Source organism: Megachile rotundata, chromosome 16, assembly GCF_050947335.1.
Source record: "Megachile rotundata isolate GNS110a chromosome 16, iyMegRotu1, whole genome shotgun sequence".
Classification (NCBI taxonomy): Eukaryota; Metazoa; Arthropoda; class Insecta; order Hymenoptera; family Megachilidae; genus Megachile; species Megachile rotundata.
The window spans coordinates 10,149,712-10,166,746 of record NC_134998.1 but is presented as its reverse complement, the minus strand read 5'-3'; the positions used below and the strand labels follow the sequence as shown (position 1 = coordinate 10,166,746).

At 37.1% G+C, this 17,035-nt stretch overlaps 1 protein-coding gene and 1 long non-coding RNA gene across 3 annotated transcripts in view; one reads left to right on the top strand and one right to left on the bottom strand.

Annotated features, from left to right (window-relative positions):
* LOC100882071 (metabotropic glycine receptor) overlaps window positions 1-17,035 on the top strand; it is a 114,847-nt gene that overhangs the window by 31,349 nt on the left and 66,463 nt on the right. The gene's annotated exons all lie outside the window — the stretch shown is intronic.
* Window positions 1,074-9,611, bottom strand: LOC143266019 (uncharacterized). Of its 2 annotated transcripts, XR_013040931.1 has the most exons (4): window positions 9,463-9,611; window positions 6,876-7,220; window positions 6,389-6,635; window positions 1,074-1,469 (listed from the first exon to the last, which is right to left on the bottom strand). It is a non-coding gene; the product is annotated as an uncharacterized LOC143266019 (long non-coding RNA). The 2 variants fall into 2 exon arrangements; XR_013040930.1 differs by lacking the exon at window positions 6,389-6,635.

Here is a 17,035-nt window from a genome sequence, read left to right as displayed (position 1 = left end):
ATCATCTCGTGCTATAATATGCATGTCGTAATTCACCAGATTGCACTAAATGAAGTTACTAAACCTTCTGCAGCATTACGCAAATAAATTCCTAACCTCAAATTCTCCCAAATTACGCGCATCTCGAGCTATAAATATTACGAAGTTAAATATCATCCAAACTGTATAGAGTTACTAAACCTTTTGGAACATTATGCAAATAAATTCCTAACCTCAAATTCTCCCGAATTACCTCATAAGTTGTAAGTATTATTATGTGGTCCGCCAAATTGCAGTGAATAAACCTTTTAAAAAATTCTAACCTCAAAATCCCCTTTTGCATTGCATAGATCACTTTAAATAATAAATACCACAAAATCCAGTATGCAAGTACTTTCATTTTGTTCCAGCTACCAAAAACCATTAAAATCGATTCGCACCCGTAATAAATACCACAAAATTCAGTATGGAAGTAGTTTCATTTCGTCTCTCTCTAAAAACGATTAAAATCGATCCATATCCGTAATAAATACCAAAAAAAATGCAGTACGCAGGTTTCATTTCGTCTCTCGGTAAAAATGATTAAAATCAATGCGTTTGTCGCGGAGCAGTAATTGTAATATCAGGGAAGTGGGATCGTTGAGCGGAAGTCACGTTTGAAGTGCGAGCTTGACGCGAGTGAAACGAGGGTCAGGAATTGTGGGGTGGATGAGTACTCCATTTAGAATGCGATACAAAGGAAGATCATCGAGAATAGGTTTTCGTACAATATTCAACCGTTTAAACAATAATTCATTTACGCCACTAGCGTTTGTTAATTGCGACAGCAGTTCGCGAATTAACTTCGCGAATTAACAATCCAGCTAGTAGATTTAACAAATGACGAAGCCGGAATTGCTTGCAACGCGACGAAGACTTGTTAGGCGAAATTCGAACGTGCAGTAATGATGCGAAATTGGCGCAATTAATAAATTAATTAACGATTGATGTTACGCGCGCTTCCGAACAAATAACGCAGCGCTAATTATCACTGTTAGTGTTTAAACCGGGCGAAGTTAATTAATAATACTTCTAGGAGTTATGTTACGTGTGGATTATTTTAACGAACATTTTTTATTCTTACATTTTGTACAATAGTTTTTGTACGATTGATTTAATTCCGGGGTTTTTAACGAAGTCGTTAAAAATGCGCTAATTAAAGGTGCATTACAATTTTGTGGAATATTTTGGGGGATTCGTTTTTGAAGGAAATGTAGAAAGAATATTTTGTGCCGGTTTCAGTGAAGCGAAGACAGCTCCGAAATTTTTTCACGACGCTTTTGTTCCGTTTTCGTCGCATTCCTGCAGAAAACTCCAATAGCGTTCGGGCTGTCTGTCGCGTTTAAGAATCCATTCTTCGAAGTTCAAAGCGAGGGAAGGAAATTAAAAGCAGCGCTTGGCGAGTGTAATTCCATTGCCACTGATTCTTTGACGAATTCCATCGGGGATCTCTGAAACAGATGTTGAATTCATTGACGGGAGAGGATAATACGTATCGCGTTCTCTTTTCATTAAATGTCAAGTGTCATTTGTGGTTTTATATTTTTGCAATTTTATAATTTTTAGAGTTTTAGATTTTTGCAATTTCTCAGTTTCTTAGTTTACAAGTTCTCTAATTTTATATTTTACTAGTTTTTCAGTTTTGTAACTTTCTAGTTTTATAGATTTGTCAGTTTGCTAATTTCCCGCTTTCTAATTTCCCACTTTTCCAATATTTTATTTTCCTAATTTCCCACTTTCCCTATTTTCTATCTTCCCAATATTCCATTTCCCTATTTTCCCGCATCAGTTTTAAAATTCTCACCTTCTCAATTTTCGTAATTTCCCGTCCCCAATTTCCCCGTTCCCTAATTTCCCACTTTCCCAATTTTCTATCTTCCCAATATTCCATTTCCCTATTTTCCCGCATCAGTTTTAAAATTACCAACCTCTTCTTCTCAGTCTTCGTAATTCCCCGTCTCCAATTTCCCCGTTCCCTAATTCCCCACTTCCCTCAATTCCCAAATTTCCTAACATACTATTCTACCTTCTTCTCCGCATTCCTATTATTCCCACTTCTCAATTTCCATATTGCATACTCTACGTATCAGAGAAGCAATTTCACATATGTAACCTAGTTACATGCAGTCAGTTCGAATGAATACAATTCTCGTTCTACATCAAGAAAACAGTGAATACATTATCTGACGAAATGTTTCATACGTAACATTTCTATTCAGAAAATTGTAGGTTAAGTGGTTAACATTGTTGCTGTGATTAATTCTGACACACCTGATGCGTCACTGCAAAAATATTATGGTACTATAATAAAACAGTAAAACGATAGAATAGTATATTACTGACTGACGCACCTGCTGCGTCACAGCAGAAATTTGATGCTACTATAATAAAACAGTAAAACGATAGAATAGTATATTACTGACTGACGCACCTGGTGCGTCACAGCAGAAATTTGATGCTACTATAATAAAACAGTAAAACGATAGAATAGTATATTCCTGACGGACGCACCTGGTGCGTCACAGCAGAAATTTGATGGTACTATAATAAAACAGTAAAATGGTAGAATAGTATATTTTTGACTGACGCACCTGCTGCGTCACAGCAGAAATTTGATGGTACTATAATAAAACAGTAATACAATAGAATAGTATATTATTGATTGACGCACCTGGTGCGTCACAGGAGAAATGTGATGGTACTATACTAAAACAGTAAAATGATAGAACAGTATATTACTGATTGACGCACCTGCTGCGTCACAGCAGAAATTTCATGGTTCTATAATAAAACAGTAAAACGATAGAATAGTATATTACTGACTGACGCACCTGGTGCGTCACAGCAGAAATTTGATGCTACTATAATAAAACAGTAAAACGATAGAATAGTATATTCCTGACGGACGCACCTGCTGCGTCACAGCAGAAATTTGATGGTACTATAATAAAACAGTAAAATGGTAGAATAGTATATTTTTGACTGACGCACCTGCTGCGTCACAGCAGAAATTTGATGGTACTATAATAAAACAGTAATACAATAGAATAGTATATTATTGATTGACGCACCTGGTGCGTCACAGGAGAAATGTGATGGTACTATACTAAAACAGTAAAATGATAGAACAGTATATTACTGATTGACGCACCTGCTGCGTCACAGCAGAAATTTCATGGTTCTATAATAAAACAGTAAAATGATAGAATAGTATATTACTGACTGACGCACCTGCTGCGTCACAGCAGAAATTTGATGCTACTATAATAAAACAGTAAAATGATAGAATAGTATATTACTGACTGACGCACCTGGTGCGTCACAGCAGAAATTTGATGCTACTATAATAAAACAGTGACACGCTAGAATAGTATATTATTGATTGACGCACTTGCTGCGTCACAGCAGAAATTTGATGCTACTATAATAAAACAGTAAAACGATAGAATAGTATATTACTGACGGACGCACCTGCTGCGTCACAGCAGAAATTTTATGGTACTATAATAAAACAATAAAACGATAGAATCGTATATTACTAATTGACGCACCTGGTGCGTCGCAGCAGAAATTTGATGGTACTATAACAAAACAGTAAAATGATAAAACAGTATATTTCTGACTGACACACCTGCTGCGTCACAGCAGAAATAGCACTACAGTAAAATGGTAAAATAAAAGACTAATATTATTATAGTTTAAGCAGCGTGAAAGTTAATATATCGTCGCACGATACAGGAGTAAAACGGCGTGAATAAGAGAAATTATTCGAAACGAGATGTTAGAACCGAGTTATCCGGCGCAATGAATCTGTCCGGAAATTTGCAAATTTGCGAATCCGAGTGGATCACTCAGATTCTATTATCTCGAGCGAAAAATCTGCATTGTAGATCGGCCGTTTAATAATTCCGGCCGGCGGTTTCGTAATAAGATTTCCCTCGTATTACGAACGCAACACATTCATGCCTCGTGGATTTCCACGGAATGTGGCTAAACACGTGCTGGCTCGCAGCCAGTTCCGTTGGATTCGTGGCAGCTGCCACCGCCACTTATAATCCGTTAGTTTTATTCGTACGCGTTACCTGGACCGTCGTATACTTTCGTTAAAATCTCGCGTTAAAACAGTGCCTCGCGCGACTTCCCCGTAATTTACCTCGTGTTTGCGTTTCGGACACTGTTTCGTGAGAAAACGTTTCTCTACCAATCCGTGTATCATTTACAATACGATTCAATTTCGCGTTCGGTTGGTTTAACCTACGTGTCAACGTATTTTCAAGGGCCCCCAGGGCAATTACGTTATTCTACCTTTTAATTCATGATAGAGACAGTGAGTTATTATCCAGCGGCACGCGTTAATTTATATCAAGTTTCATTCATCTTGCATTTATTAGAATTATTCATTTTTAATTATATTGCAATTTTGTTTAGTTATATTTCTAGGGATATGGATTGATCGAAACGCCGTTTCGATGTTATTGCTCATAGTTAATGACGCCATCGACAGATGGCGCAGTCCGCAGTTGGCGGTTTACAAATGGTGTCTGAGAGATCGTTAAAGATCAATAGCTCTTCGATAACAGTTCCCGATAAAACTGGCAAACTAAGTAATTTAACTGATAAGGTAGTCGTACAGTCTGTAGAATTCATAAGACATTTGCTCATATCAGAGTCATAAGTTCCGAGATCCCTAGACTTGTTTATCGTGTAGATTCTACGTAATCTAGATCTGTGAATCCGTACATTGTTCAGATGCTTATGTGCTGATCCCTACTTAACCTGCGTCTCTATATCCTAGATTTGTACATAACCTTAATCCTTATTTAACCTAGATACCTGGATCATCTAGGTTTCTAGGTATAGTACATTGTTACATAATCTGGGTCCTTATGTAATCGAGATATCCATACTTAGGTCCTTATATTACTTACATATCTATGTAAGGTCCTTGCGTGAGCTAGGTCCCTGCTTCAGGTGGATCTCTATATTATTTAGGTTACTGTATCAGTTAGGTTCCTACATCAATTAGGTTTCCATATTGCCTAGGTTACTATATCACCTAGATTTCCACATCACCTAGGTTCCCATATTGCCTAGGTTACTATATCACTTAGATCTCCACATCACCTAGGTCCCCATATTACCTAGGTTCCCATATCACCGAGGATCCCATATCACCTAGATCCCCACCTAGAGTTCCATATCACCTAGATTCCCATATAACCTAGATCCCCACATCACCGAGGATCCCATATTACCTAGATCCCCACATCACCGAGGATCTCATATCACCTAGGTCCCCACATCACCGAGGATCCCATATCACCTAGGTCCCCACATCACCTAGTTCCCCATATCACCCAGGTCCCCACCTAGAGTTCCATATCACCTAGATTCCCATATAACCTAGATCCCCACATCACCGAGGATCCCATATTACCTAGATCCCCACATCACCGAGGATCCCATATTACCTAGGTCCCCACATCACCGAGGATCCCATATTACCTAGATCCCCACATCACCTAGTTCCCCATATCACCCAGGTCCCCACCTAGAGTTCCATATCACCTAGATTCCCATATAACCTAGGTCCCCACATCACCGAGGATCCCATATTACCTAAATCCCCACATCACCGAGGATCCCATATCACCTAGGTCCCCCACATCACCTAGCTTCCCATATCACCCAGGTCCCCACCTAGAGTTCCATATCACCTAGATTCCCATATCACCTAGGTCCCCACATCACCGAGGATCCCATATTACCTAGATCCCCACATCACCGAGGATCCCATATCACCTAGGTCCCCCACATCACCTAGCTCCCCATATCACCCAGGTCCCCACCTAGAGTTCCATACCACCTAGATTCCCACATTACCGAGGATCCCATATCATCTATGTCCCCATATCTCCTAGGTCCCCATATTACCTAGCTCCCCATATCACACAGGTCCCCACCTAGATTCCCATATAACCTACATCCCCTCGTCACCTAAATCCCCACATCACCTAGTTCCCCACATGACCTACATCCTCACATCCCCTATGCCCCATCCATCCCACATCTCTACACAACCCAGATCCCTATACAGAAATTCCTATATCTCCATATCACCTAAATCCCCATATCACCTAGCTCTCTACATAGCATCTGTCCCTACATAAATTCCTAAACAACCTACATCTCCACTAAAACAGTAAATAGTAAAGTAACAGTAATTAAAAGTATCTATCTACCGTCGGTTACACAATATTACTCAAAGCGAAATGCACTGTCTCGTGTTTCACAGCCGTTAACGGTATCGTGGCCTCGTCGATGTCGTTTCCCCAACTCGTACAACTTCGACACGTGCTCGAGCTCTTACCACATCGTTTCTGAACTTTCTTTCGAAACACTCCGGCCAACATAAATGTTTAATGGTTCTGGATGTCTTCATAAAATGTCGATTAGCGATATTGATCAGCTTCTAATGAATTTTAATTGGATCATCCTCTATTTCTTCTTCGTAATACTTCTTATACGTTTATCTATTCTGTTTACTGATTTATTTGACATCTTGTGAAATTGGAGATCGAAACGCTCCTGTTTTTTATTTTAATCGTGTTTTTGTTCTACCAACAAAAAATGTTGAAAATACAGAGTTATTAGTTGAAGCAGTTCAGAGTGAAACGCATTCACGTGACAAAATTGCACGTTTCAATTTAAACAAACCAATACAGCCGCATTTAAATTTCCCGAATTCCAATGGTAAATTATCGAGCAGTGTTTTATTAACAAAACGAAGGTAAACACGGAATATTTCGTGTAAACACGGAGAATAATCAACAAAAATATACAAAGAATTTTCTTACAAGTTTAATCTTCGAAGTCCATGTCGACGACCGGTCTCCAGTTTCCCGATTTGTCTTTTCTATATTTCACGCCATCTTTGATGTATTCTCTGTCCGGCACTGTAATAATACTTCTTTTACTTCTGCTTTTTGCTCCGCCATTTTCAGTTACATCTACTTCGTCCTGCATTGGTTCCTGCACCTCTTTCGGTTCGTCCGCCATTTTGGTCTCCGAAGGACACCGAACAAATTGACTTTCCCGAGCGAAAGTTGAGAGTTTTTCCTTTCGCCGAAACTTGCACAATCGGATTCTCCGCGCGAATTAAATCCTGTGGAAGTCGTTCGAGTGCACCACTCGATAAATCTCTGTAAACAAAAGATTCTTCTGTTACTCTGCTTTCCCGCCGGGAACTTGCTGAGCTTTTTATCGATCGTTAATAGTACACCATTCATCGTGACCGCTTTATCGAGGGATTGCTTTTCTTCCGTTCTATCCCGTTTTTAATTAAAACAGAAACTCGAAACAAGATTATCGGTCGTGTTTTATTTTCTGTTGCGAAGAATCCCCCTTTTATCGATCCTCTATTTTGTTTGAAAAACAAATAAATTCTATACCTTTATTAATTAAAACGGACACTTTACAGGGAATTACCGAGCCGTGTTTTATTCGCGAACAAAAAATTATTTTCTTCTCTTTTCGAAGAAATTTTCGATTTTCCGTCGAGCAACGGAAAAACAATTAATTAAAATGTAGCAATTGGAGCGGGAACGGGTGTAAAAAATTATTCTCTTTATACAACGGTTTAATTGAGATAAAATCCCTGGAAGGATTTCATTTTTCAAAATACGAATCTATTGATTAAAATGTCGAGGGAGATAAAAGTTATCTTTTCCGAATTATCAAATCTTCGTTGAGATTCGTACTAGAATTTGTGATTAGATAAAGCAGGCAAAGAGAGTTTGTAGTTAATGACTCGTGCATAACCGCTGTTTCCGTATTGATTCGGTTTATAGCCGAAGGTCAAATAACGTAATGGACGCTTAGGTAAGGCTTTTCAAAACAGAAAATAATTTACTCGGAGTTCGATATGAAAATATATAAAAATATATCTTGAACAAATTTCATAAAAAACATCAAATAAATTTTAGTAATTTTATAAATTATATATTGTGATAATTATTATATAAATAAATTTAATAAATTTAATAATTTAATAATTTAAATAATTTAATAATTTAAAAAATTCAATAATTTAATAATTTAATAAATTTAATAATTCAATAAATTTAATAATTTAATAATTTCATAATTTCATAATTTCATAATTTCATAATTTAATAATTTAATACATTTCATAATTTAATAATTTAGTAATTTAATAATTTAATAATTTAATAATTTAAAAATTTAATAATTTAATAATTTAAGAATTTAATAAATTTAATAGTTTAATAATTTAATAAATTTAATAGTTTAATAATTCAATAAATTTAATAAATTTAATAATTTAATAATTCAATAAATTTAATAATTTCATAATTTCATAATTTCATAATTTCATAATTTAATAATTTCATAATTTCATAATTTCATAATTTCATATTTTAATAATTTAATAAATTTAATAATTTAATAATTTAATAATTCAATAAATTTAATAATTTAATAAATTTAATAAATTTTAATAATTTAATAATTTAATAATTTAATAATTTAATAATTTAATAATTTAATAATTTAATAAATTTAATAAATTTTAATAATTTAATAATTCAATAAATTTAATAATTTAGTAATTCAATAAATTTAATAATTTAATAAATTTAATAAATTTAATAATTTAATAATTTAATAATTCAATAAATTTAATAATTTAATAAATTTAATAAATTTTAATAATTTAATAATTCAATAAATTTAATAATTTAATAAATTTAATAAATTTTAATAATTTAATAATTCAATAAATTTAATAATTTAATAAATTTAATAAATTTTAATAATTTAATAATTCAATAAATTTAATAATTTAATAAATTTAATAAATTTAATAAATTTTAATAATTTAATAATTTAATAATTTAATAAATTCAATAATTTAATAAATTTTAATAATTTAATAATTTTAATTATTTAAACTGTGTCTTGTTTATTCACTTGGTATCTGAATTTCAATATTGCACAACTCACTTGTTCAAATTTGCCCAATTTACCAACTACACACATTAAAAATTTGTACAACTCAAATTTTTACAAATTTTTGCAATTAAACATTGTATTCACTAAACAGTTCTCCAACCTTCCATTACGTAATATAAATATATTTTCGTGACAAAACAGCGCAGATTGGGAACAATAACATGAAAATTTCTCCCATGTGACTCGCGTTCACCGGTAAATCCAGAGGTTGAACGTAATTTAAGCATCAGATGAGGCAACAAAAATGGAACGATAATTATAGCGTGGCACAGTGTAGCACACGTGATGGCGGCTTTCACTGCGGCATTCAGCGTTTCATTGATTTTTCTCGGGAAACATTATTGAAACGCAACGAACGCATCTGTCTGACCGTCTCTCGAACTGCACTACTGAAGTTATAAACCTTACTCAGAATTTCTCGGCGTTGCACTCGATTTGATTCGGTCGTTGCAAGCAGCGCGATTCACACGTTTCTTCGAGCGATCGAAGAGGTAGACTGACGCAGCGTCGATCTAGCGCCGCGACTTACCGCTTCGAAATTTTATCAGCCCCGTTCGAGTGTTTATCAGTCTGTGAAAACTCGACGCACCTACTTTCGGAACCGATATCGATCTCTTAACGACCGTGCATTCCAGACTCTTGTCTCCTTGACATAGCCAAGTCGTAAATTCTTGTGCAACGACCTTAAAACGTAACGCAAGGTCACTTAACGAGTAGAATTAATAAAACAAATATATATTTTTAATAACTGATACTTCATTTTCGAACGGCCATCATACTGACTCAATACCCTGGAAGCCCATCTTCACAATTCTCAAGTGCCTGTTTAATTCGAGTGAAGATTTCTAACGAAAGAGCTCCTACGATATTATCATACGGAGAAGACGATGAAATGGTTGCTTTGGGAGAGGCGAAAGGAGGCCATTTTCGGCACAGGTCTGATGGAATTACACGGTCTATTCTAGCTTTTACGACGCTGTTCAGCACCGAGAATGGTGAAAATTGCAGCTGTTTGATTCGATTGAAAGTATCATTTTGCGCTCGGGTTAATTGAATGCATGGGAGGCGATGAAATCAGTAAAATGGGACATTTGTTGTCAGACAAGTTTAATCAAATTTTAATCATGCAACGAATAAACAGAGAAGTAGCATTAACTTGTTACTGTTTGAGCTAGTAGCATCTGTTTACTGTCAGACAAGTAGTCGAGGGTTGCAGTTCATTGAACAAGTAGATTATAATGATCAGACGAGGATTATTTTGTTAGTAGTCAGTCAAGAGGTATACTGTCACTGGTAAGACAAGTAGTATTTGCTGCTGGTAAGACAAGTAGTATTTGTTGCTGGTCAGACAAGTAGAATGATCCTGTCAGTGGACAGACAAGTAGTATATGTTGCTGGTCAGACAAGTAGTATTTGCTGTCGATCAGACAAGTAGATTGATCCTGTCAGTGCACAGACAAGTGGTGTATGTTGCTGGTCAGACAAGTGGTATTTATTGTCGATTAGACAAGTACTATTGTCGTGCTACTGGTCAGACAAGTATTATTATTCTGCTGCTGGTCAGACAGATAGTATTGTCCTGCTACTAGTAATAAGAGTATCATTGTCTTGCTACTAGTAAGACAAGTATGATTGTCCTGCTACTAGTCAGACAAGTATTATTGTCCTGCTACTAGTCAGACAAGTAGTATTGTCCTGCTACTAGTAAAAAGAGTATCATTGTCCTGCTACTAGTAAGACAAGTACTATTGTCCTGCTACTAGTCAGACAAGTAGTATTGTCCTGCTACTAGTAAAAACAGCATGATTGTCCTGCTACTAGTCTGACAAGTATGATTGTCCTGCTACTAGTCAGACAAGTAGTATTGCCCTGCTGTTAGTCAGACAAGTATTATTGTCCTGCTACTAGTCAGACAAGTAGTATTGTCCTGCTACTACTAAAAACAGTATCATTGTCCTGCTACTAGTCTGACAAGTATGATTGTCCTGCTACTAGTCAGACAAGTAGTATTGTTCTGCTACTACTTATAAACAGTATGATTGTCCTGCTACTAGTCTGACAAGTATGATTGTCCTGCTACTAGTCAGACAAGTAGTATTGTCCTGCTGTTAGTCAGACAAGTAGTATTGTCCTGCTACTAGTAAAAAAAGTATCATTGTCCTGCTACTAGTCAGACAAGTACTATTGTCCTGCTACTATTCAGACAAGTACTATTGTCCTGCTACTAGTCAGACAACAGTATTGTCCTGCTACTAGTAAGAAAGTATTATTGCCCTGCTACTAGTCAGACAAAAAGTATTGTCCTTCTACCGGTCAGTGAAGTATTATTGTCCTGCCACTGGTCAGACAAGCGAAAGCAAACTCTAATCCAATATCGATACAAGTTAAATCTACATAAACTCCATAATTAATTTACCGACCGAGTAATGAAATAATAATGGAAGCAGATTGAACTCCTTGCGGGTTGAACAAGTGATCTAATCGCGAGCTTAAATTTTTGACGGTATTGGTAAACAGCTTATGAGGTTGAAACAGTTTGACAGTATTTTGCACCTAGAGTTGTGCTCCATTTCACGTGAATCGTCGAAGCCGTTAATAGCACAAGGACAAAACGAGCTGAAATTTTCACTACCCTATTGAATAGCGTCTGGTGGGGGTTTAACGCCGTTGTTCTTCTCTCGCAAATAATCTGCTTATAGTCTTAACCCCTCTTGACGAAGCGATTTAAACTTTGCCTCGATTTTCCATTAATTAAACGACCGAAAGTTTAAACAATTATCAAAGTATAATTTGAACGTCCGCCGGTTCCCGTCGGAGATCCATCGTGGATTTAATATCAACCCCGGGCCAGTTTATTATTTGCCCGGTGATTTCGTTTCGTCTCGAACCGGGGATTCTACTTTCGGCAGATATTAATTGGCTCACGAGGCGAGCCCCTCTTTCGCCCCGAGTTTCCGGCAGACAGTGGCTAACTGAATTACGACAACGCAACCAGGGGACCGAGGAAATTTCGTCGGGCACACCGTAATTCATCGTTCGGGTGTATCTTCGCGTTGAAAGGGAACCAGCGTAGCCGGAAAACCTATTGTCCATCGCTGCTCGGTCTTCGTTGCTTCGATTCGACGGGACAAAGGCTGCGTTCGTCTGCTTGCCACGTGGAAATTCGACGGTGACGTAGATTCGTCGCATAATCGACCCTAACTATCGCGGAGCCGTGAATTGATCATTTAGAAACACGGTCGATGTCGCGCAACATTGTTCTCCTACCGCTATCGTTGATTTCTGTTGACTCGTGGCTACGTTCAGATTAGACCTAACCTTCCTTTATACCTTTCGTTGCTGTACAGTTCACTTTTCAACGAAGTTTCCATAAAGAACCGCCTCCGGTAAAACCAGTAAGCAAACTAGTAGAATAGGTCAGATATTGATCAGACAGGAAGAAAGAAATTCCTTATGCAGTTATGTACAACGTAACCGAGTTCAAATTCATCCAATAAGTGTTTTCGTTACTGACCATATTGAACAGATACATTTGCAACTGATCAGTCGGAAAGATAGTTCTATACACAGCAGATAAGCAGATTTATCGTACTACTGAGCAGCGACATTTGTCAGTGAGATATGTAGAACGACCCCGTTGATAGTCGGACAAGTGGTATTATCCTCTCTGTGGTCAGATAAGTAGAGTGCCACTGTTACTGATTAAACATTCGTTATCGACTAGATAAGTGGAATGTGTTCTAATACAGTCAGACAAGCGCTACACTACTGGTAAGGCAAGTAGAATATGTCACTGGTCAGACAAGTAGTGTATGACATTGGTAAGACAAGTAGAATATGTCACTGATCAGACAAGTAGAGTACGTTGCTGGTCAGACAAGTAGAATATGTCACTGATCAAACAAGTAGAGTATGACACTGGTAAGACAAGTAGAATATGTCACTGATCAGACAAGTAGAATATATCACTGATCAGACAAGTAGAGTATGTCACTGTTGAGACAAGTAGAATATGTCACTGATCAAACAAGTAGAATATATCACTGATCAAACAAGTAGAGTATGTCACTGTTGAGACAAGTAGAGTATATCACTGATAAGACAAGTAGAGTATGTCACTGGTAAGACAAGTAGACTATGACACTGGTAAGACAAGTAGAGTATGTCACTTGTAAGACAAGTAGAGTATGACACTGGTAAGACAAGTAGAATATGTCACTGATCAAACGAGTAGAGTATGTCACTGATCGAACAAATAGAATATATCACTGATCAAACGAGTAGAGTATGTCACTGTTGAGACAAGTAGAGTATATCACTGATAAGACAAGTAGAGTATGTCACTGGTAAGACAAGTAGACTATGACACTGGTAAGACAAGTAGAGTATGTCACTTGTAAGACAAGTAGAGTATGACACTGGTAAGACAAGTAGAATATGTCACTGATCAAACGAGTAGAGTATGTCACTGATCAAACAAGTAGAATATATCACTGATCAAACGAGTAGAGTATGTCACTGATCAAACAAGTAGAATATATCACTGATCAAACGAGTAGAGTATGTCACTGATCAAACAAGTAGAATATATCACTGATCAGACAAGTAGAGTATGTCACAGGTAAGACAAGTAGAGTATAACACTGGTAAGACAAGTAGAATATGTCACTGATTAGACAAGTAGAGTACGTCGCTGGTAAGACAAGTAGAGTATGTCACTGATAAGACAAGTAGAATATATCAATGGTCAGACAAGTAGAACATGTCACTCGTCAGTCTAGTATTTGTAGTTGTAGTTGTAGTCAGACAAGTAGATGTTTCACTATAGTCAGACAAGTAACAGAGTCCCCTTACTAGTCGGACAAGTAGATAGTCCCTATGATGGTCAGATAAGTAGATGTCTCCTACCATAGCCAGGCAAGTAGTATTCTCCCCTGAATGGTCAGCCAAATACAATAACTCCGTTATAAATAATATAATGTCACCTTGTTATCAACCAGACAAGTGGTACAAGTGCTCCGTTGATCAGATAAGTAGTTTAATCCGACCGTACTTAATCACAATCGATCGATCAATGTCTCCTTCGCTATGGTCTATTTGAAGCGATTAAAAGGGGCACACGTTCGTCTTCTTTTGACGATTCTTTCCTTCAGCCCAGGTCTTAACGAATTTAGTCGAGTTGTAATGATATTATCCCGGGCAGAAAAGTTTTTTATTTAAACACAGGGATGAGGGAAAGTAAGTCAAGGGTCCTCTAGTTGCGAAATATTTTCTCATGACGCCGCTAGAGCAAATCTCTCGAAACTTTTAATCGCGGTGCAAGAAACATCGGCAAACATGATTAGTTACGACCACCTGTGTAATTTTTTCGATAAACAGAACTCAAAGAGATTCGAGTGGGATGAAATCCAGTCGTGATTGAAATTATTTCCCTTTACGATTCTCTACATTTTTCTGTCGGATCCTCTTATTGCGGCTTAAAAAATCGGAGAAATTTGTACAGTACTTCATTTATGTCATATACGCGATAAATTTCTGTGGATGTTTAATGCTTTTCGATTAGTTATCTTCAATTCCAATACTGTGAGGTTATATTTTATCTGAGGTTATAGATGGTGCAAAATTTCATGTAATGAACCAGCTAAGGCACTTCTGCTTAAAATTAAAGTGTACGAAGCTCCTTAAAAATAAAATAACAATGAAACTTCACTTAACTTCACCATTTTTAAACGCGAACTTCAAAGCTGTAGAGGACACCGGGTCAGGTCTATTATACGCCTGAGCTATTTCTGTCTGGCTCTGAGATTAGGTTGAGGTAAACCTTACAAGGGATTTCTATCCAACTCAGACTCCAAAAAAAACTGCAAAGTGTTCCGTAACTAGAAAAACTTCGCCACGGTCCGCGCCCTTTTGTCCCCAAGTGACAAGAGAGAATGCTGTCGATAGGCGAAAAAAAGCCCCGGGTATTTTATCGGAATTTCCACAGCGACTATGCCCAACAAATTTATAGTAAAATGGTTGATATCCACGATTAACGAAGAACCGACGTGGAAGCATTGACCGTTTAAGGGAGGCCACGTGGAAGGGATCGACATTATTGATTTCACACTTCGATTATATGCCGACAGTTGCCAATTCTCCCACGACTTTCCCGGACGGATCGGCTAAGCCAACTGAAGGAATCGTAACCGGATAAAATGGACAGCTGAACAGTTCGCGAGAATCCGTGCAAATCCGTCGCAAATCTGCAGTTCTCGTTGTCTCCGAGTTTCCGCTTTCGTGACTTGTCCCTTTGTCGTTGCATTCGTGTCTTTATTAATTCCAGCGACACGGAAACTGTGTGTGCTAGGAATATGGAAGGTGTTCTTAAATCCTCCCTAAGCTGTCCTCTTTAACCGTTTAAATGTACACTTAATCTGTCCATTATATAACACGATTTATTACCAGGATTATACAAAATATTCCCTTCAGGTATTTTTATGATGGAATTCGACAATGCGAAGAAAGTCTGAATGTTTCATTAAGGACATTTAATTCGTGCTTACAACTCTTGAAAATAAATACGTCACTTGTGATTGGCTTGCATACCAACGTTCCTGACGGAGGTAACATCCTGAAAGGGGGAGTGGCGTATCCAGCCTGACGATTTAATCAACGACTTTTAATGAGTGGGAAGAACCCGTGTACTCCCCTTTCTTAAAACTGCAGCGTAACGAGTTTCATCCATTTCAAATTCACGAATCCGACTCGTAAAAAGGTACTTTAGCCCGAGGACGATTTTAATTTCTGCTGAAGCTAACACATTTTTTGTATCGAGCATCAGCCTTCTGTCTCGACGTCGAATCGAAAAATAATTGCCATCCGTGTTTCAGTTTTTAACGAGCTGACGGATTTTTTGAACCGCGAATCGCTGGCTGAAAAGTTAGGGCGAATGCGATGAATGAATTTGTTTTGTTGGGGGTTGTTTTGTGGCTGTTAGAAATGAAATAGTACTTAAATTAGATAGGTACGAGTTGGAGGTCAGAATTATACGTTGAATTAAACTGTAGGTCTCATTTATTTATTTTACTATTTGTCTGACCATTGATGTACTTACAGTTCCTATTCTACTTGTCTGACCATGTGTGTATAAGCATAGTTCTTGTTCTACTTGTCTGACCACGTATGTATAAGCATAGGTCTTGTTCTACTTGTCTGACCACGTATGTATAAGCATAGGTCTTGTTCTACTTGTCTGACCACGTATGTATAAGCATAGTTCTTATTCTTCTTGTCTGACCACGTATGTATAAGCATAGTTCTTATTCTACTTGTCTGACCACATATGCATAACCGTAGGTCTTATTCTACTTGTCTGACTACGTATGCATACTCATTGTTCTTGTTCTACTTGTCTGTCCACATATGCATAACCATAAGTCTTATTCTACTTGTCTGACCACATATGCATCACCATAGGTCTTATTCTACTTGTCTGACTACGTATGCATACTCATTGTTCTTGTTCTACTTGTCTGTCCACATATGCATAACCATAAGTCTTATTCTACTTGTCTGTCCACATATGCATAACCATAAGTCTTATTCTACTTGTCTGACCACATATGCATACTCATGGTTCTTGTTCTACTTGTCTGACCACATATGCACACTCATTGTTCTTGTTCTACTTGTCTGACCACATATGTATATCCATAGTTCTTGTTCCACTTGTCTGACCACATATGCATACCGTCATTCTTCTTGTCTCACCACATACATATAAACAAGTTATACAATGTGGTATTTTTTAATTCCTCTCATTGTACTTGTCTGATTAAAATTGTTCAAAGAAGGAGTAAGAATTAAAAAGGAAAGCAAGCAGTGATTCGAAGTTAAATTCGTGGGCCTAATACTACCGCTCGCATTTCACTTAGCAGTAAGCTTTGTCACGACCATTATCGGCACAGTTTAACGATTTGCACACCGATTGGCGGTTTGC